Source organism: Bremia lactucae, linkage group LG8 (assembly GCF_004359215.1).
Source record: "Bremia lactucae strain SF5 linkage group LG8, whole genome shotgun sequence".
In the NCBI taxonomy this organism is placed as follows: Eukaryota; Oomycota; class Peronosporomycetes; order Peronosporales; family Peronosporaceae; genus Bremia; species Bremia lactucae.
In genome coordinates this window covers 1,682,286-1,687,837 of record NC_090617.1, presented here as the reverse complement: position 1 = coordinate 1,687,837, position 5,552 = coordinate 1,682,286, and positions in this window count along the sequence as shown.

Below are 5,552 nucleotides of genomic sequence, written 5' to 3'. Positions count from 1 at the left end.
ACCAAAGTGATCCAAGAGCAGGCGACAATGGTCATCCTGACTGTAGCTCTCTTTTATCTCAGAGGCCAATGAGCTCGTCATGTGGTATGCTTTCATGGCTGCCGAGGTTGACGGCCTAAATTGTGCTTTAGCACTAGACACACTTTCCTGGTGTCTAACCTCGAAGTCTGGTCTGCGCGATAAAGCGTCAGCCAAGACATTCGACTTACCCGGCTTATACTAAACTTTGAAATTAAATTCAGAGAAGAATGTGAGCCATCTTGCCATTCTAGGCGAAAGGTACGGTGAGTTTTTTGCGGTCCACAGTGATGCGCGATCCGTCTAAGCCGCAAATGGTTCGGTGCCCAATAGGTCCACACAAAACTTGACAAGAGCATACTTCATTGAAAGTAGCTCTTTGTCATGCAATGCGTAATTCAGTTCCGCCACTTAAAAGTCGGGACTGATAAGAGATGACACAGTCAACGCCGTCGTCATCCTTCTGCGTGAGCGCGCCGCCGATTGCAAAATTACTTGCATCGCACACGACGCTATAAGGCTTATCCGCGTCTGGCAATGCCAAGACCAGTGCCTCTACATACGAGTGTCAGAAGAATTTTGGTGGCCACACCTTTATAGATGAGTGGTTAACTATATTCGCTCTTCCGAACAGTGTCAGCCCATTAAGCCTGCACCGTCCGGCAGTGTGCCACTGAAGCCGCTACCGATTCCAACGGAATGTTTGAAGTCAGTAAGTCTGGACTTCGTGTTTGGCATGCTGCCCGATCATAAGAATCGGACGGGGCTCGTCGTCTTTGTAGACAGACTGAGTAAAATGGTGCATTTGCACCATGTAAATATCGACCACAGGCAAAAAGGCAGCTCTCTCGTTCCTGGTTCATGTATGCCGACTACACGGATGCCCGAGTCCATAGTATCGGACCGGGATCCACGTTTTACGTCTGTTTTTTGGCGACATGTGTTTGAGCTACTAGGTAGCAAGCTCCACATGTATACCGCAGATCATCCCCAGACCGATGGCCAAACATACCGTGCCAATCAGGTCGTGGCGGATTTATATCGCACGACAGCAACTCCCGAGAATGGCGCAAAAAAATGCTCTTTGTGCAGTTCGCTATAAATAATAGTGTCCACTCAAGTACGGGTGAGATACCGTTTTATATAATCGAACTGCGCCATCCTCGGACGCCAGTCTCGATTGTGCGCAGCCCGAGTCTTAGTGGGAGGGCCCCTCGCTATGCTCGGTGCGAAAGAGGGACATAGTTTCGTCAATATGACGATGACTCGCGAGGGTATCATGTCGACGACAGAAACTTGCCCTAGTGACCCTGCCAGTTTAGCAGTGGTCAATAAAACTAAGCCCTATGACCGCTTCTCGGCAGTGTCATAGGCGCGTTTGATGCTAAAAGCATGAGCGAGGCTCTAAGCTTTGTGGATGAGCGATTAGCACCACACGTAAAGTCCGTTACGCGACTACAAGCGCACAGGACAATCAAAAAGAATATGCGGACCGAAATGGTCGCAAAAATATTAAACGCGTTAGAGTGGGTGAAAAAGTACTATCACGTACTGTACCCTACCTAAAAATGCAGTTTCTGTGCTACCTGGAGGTATTACAAAGTTGTTGCCGCGTTTCATTGGGCCCTTTACGGTGGTCGAAGAGGTTGGAGACCTAAATCATAGGTTCACCCTTCCCCCGTATATGAAGACGCATCCCGTATTTTACGTGGGTCGTCTAAAACGGTATGTAGACCCAAATGAGGTCACATATCCCCATCTGGCTAAGGAGACCGATGGTGACGCCGACTGTGAGTCGAGCGTCGTTCTGGTGAGGGGGACGGTGAAGGCGAAAAGCTATGGGACCGATTCCTCCCTCCACGAACAGGACTTGGAGAGCGAGGGACATCACGCGAGTAACGCGGATCCCTCAGCATTATCCGTTCAAAAAGGTCCAAGCGAGTCTTCAGGCGTTTATAACCCTGAAGAGCCTTCTCTCGGACATCAAAAAGATCCGAGGTCAGTCGCGAGACTTGACCCTCGAGATCCGCAATACGTCGTTCAGCAGCGCTCAACGCCTGTGACTGAACAGACGAAGGTAAGGCAGCCGCTAGTAGGTGGGCGAGGTCGCCACTCCTATCGGGCGCCGCCTGCACTGATGGATCCGGGTGGGAATCAACGCTTTCTTGTTGGAAGGTTGTTTGCCCACCGCTCCGTTAGGCAAAGGTATCAGATCCTCGTCCAACGGAAAGGTTTCCCGAAGAGTTTCGACCCATGGGAACCGATCGATACCCTACGTATTGATGTGCCGACTTGGTGGCTGCCTATGAAATGGAGCACCAGCTGAGGCCTCTTCGCTAGTCTCAAATGAACTAGCAGAAGTTGTGAGAAGAAACAGGGGGTACAGCTCCGCCCACGATTTCTTTCACACGCAAGTGGGCGATATGCCTCCTACGTTATTCTTCCCATTATTTGAAAGATCAAGGAATCAAGCACGCCGAAGCTTCGTCTTGATAGTATGAAAAGTCTTTAATAAAGCACAACAACGTTACGATACGCGATACCGCAAAGAAGCTCCTATGCTTTCAAGTCTGCTCCACATCAGCTTTAGAAACGCTTAGCCAGCGTATGCGCTTCAAAAATCTGGCACAATAAGATGAAAGGCAGGTTACTGCTTCCACGTCTCACACAAAAGTGGTTGTGCACAAATAATGAGTGATCGTGTCATTAGCTCTTCAAGCTACAATAAAGCGTAGCTGGGCTTCCCGTTCGTGTTAAATGTGATATTGGGTTGTTAATTAATATATTATGTAAAAGGTAGATAATATTTGGAGAATATTACTTTACATGGAAATATTTTAACAGCTTATCCATTGGTGGATATAGACCATTATATCTACTTTTTCTGCGGTTTAGTCAACGCTGGACGCGCGCAAAGAAAGAGCCAGATAAGACTTTATTACATGTTTTGTATTAAATTTTATTATTAAGTTTGTAGTAACTAGATAGAAACAGAAGAACTTAGTTATATTAAATCAGTTTTCATTTAACCCTCTCTAAAGCAAGTATTTTTAAGAGAGTCTTCCTTTGCACGTACTAGTGTACGTGAAGTGACGTGAGGTATCACTCACACTGAAGCAGTGCTAAGTGGACTTGTACTGAAGCAACACGAATCAGTAGTGCCCCGTTTCAAATAGTGCAATTATTTTTTAAAGATAGTCCTATTTAACGCTGTCATTTTTATCATATCTTGGCTTTACGTGGCCCACCTACTTGTACAAATTCAGCCTCCAGTCATGGCAAGACCGTATTTTCTCTACACAAATGACCGCTTTAATGCCTGTAGTGGGCTTCATGGGTTCCGTGTCAAAATTGTGTGTACTAATGCAACATCTGCTGCCACATCGCTCCTTAAGTCAGATAATACTTAGATACACTGAAAGAGACACTTCGTTCTAAAATATAACTAACAAATTAACGAGTCGTACAAGCTCGTAGAGCAAAACAGGTCAGAGTTCATAGGACCGAGTAGTTTTTAGACCAAGTGGTAACTAGTACCCGAGAGAATATAACTTAGAAAGGCTTAGTAGTTCCGCAGATCACAGCGCAATTCTTAGGAGGGCACAAAAGGCTTTTAGATCGAAAGAAGAATTGAAATTTATCCATGTTTTGAAGGTATGTTTTTTACTTTAACTACTTTAAAATAGGTTTCGATTACCAGATCTCTATCAGGTGGCTGCTATGGGTATTTTTACCCATGATAAATAGAATTGTAATTTCTTACCTATTTGAAATACATAAAAGGTATTTAATCCATAACGTGAAATGTATCACATAATCGGCTTAATAACCAAGTGTACGCCGTTACACCCTCTCCCAGCAGACTGTTGACACGAGTGTCGGCATTCGCCTTCTTTACATCTTTGGGGTCAAATCTTAAAAGCTAACCAACGGTTGTTTTTTTGCATATCTTTGACCTATGACTTCTAAGGGTGAGTCACCAACTCGTAGTTCCTTCCTCGAAGACGATATGAAGGTGGGCTATGATGCATTCACTCTGACTGATGACAAGGACGGAGTCCCATCCCAACAGAGTTCGGAACGAAGGCGAATCTCGTCGGGCCCAAAATCCTTTCCCGGAACGTTGTGATGCGGAGCATTGACTGCATTACGCATGATACCGGGTCTAAAGCTCAACACAATGACGAAACCGGTCATACTAGAGCACGAGCAAGTAATGATCAAAGTCGAGAAAGCTCGTCGCTGGGTTAAGGCCCTTGCAAAGCAAAAATACACACAGTCAATATTAATTTACATCAATCGGCGCCTTCGAGAGGTTGCATGACATATTTTGGCAACGCGGATCTTCGGATCAAGGGCTAGGACGGCGGAGGAGCTCGCTAAACATTGACCCTTGCGGCAACATCATTAAAAGCCTCCCACCGTGGATTGAAGGTCCCCCAGTGGCCTTTACCATTGGAACAGTGTGATGTCATTGACGATTTGGTCGTCGAGCATCGAACGCAGACATACTCGACGCGATCAAAAACCGTCTTTTGACGTAGGAGCGTCATCATCCTCATTTAGAGGGCCAGCTGGGCAACCTGATGAGGATGGGCAATCTACGGCGAAGCCATTTGCCCTACGCAAGCGCCTTTGAATTCGCATAGGAAGGGACCTTGAGCAAGCCAACGTAGAACACTGGGTGTGAACGCACCTTCCGCGGAAGGTTTATCGTAAAGCTAGGCCCTTCTTGCCCACGACCATTAATGACATAATAAAGCGCGATGCAATTTGGTCTTATTGACCGCAGATGCTGCGTTTGTCGGCAAGTTCTTACCACTGTGTTGTTCGGGGCTTGGTGGGGAAGAATTGCCGACCGACTTGCTGATATCAGCCCTGTTACTGTAAGAAACACGCTACCGAGTTTTTCGCAACGCGATTATATGTCTTACGATATGTGCAAGATATAATGACTAATAGCAGACACAAACAGAAATATCAAGCGGATGGTAAGCCAGAAGCTGTATTGGTTCTTAAAGGGTCGATGCCCGAGTCTTATTAAATGCTAGCGTTAACGGAACGTAGGTGTGTGAGACCGTTCTCATCGAACGAAGTATAGCTTGTAAGGCATGCACAGCGTTTCTTGACGCAAAAGGAACAATTGGAAGAATTAAAAGGAGCTAATTCCACTAGTCTAGCTGGGCCAAGTGGAGTGAACAAAGTTCGTATGCCTGCACAAAAGTAGCAACCATCCTGAGATAGCGTCGACGCGCAGCGGATTTTTATCTCTAATGATTAAATTGTTTAGGAATATCGGTATTACTAAAATCTGATAAAAGCACCGCTTTTCTCGTGGCTAGCAACCTTTCCATAGTGTTCAGGCAGTAATCTGTTTGCGACTTCCAAATTTTCAGGAGTTGCAAATGACCTTCAGCGTCGTTTAGCAACGAAGGCGCTTGAGACTAGCTTTCACTATTTCTGTAACGGGGTGTATCGTTACATGAAATTAACACTAAAAGGTTGTTAATTAATATTATCTAAAAGATAGATAA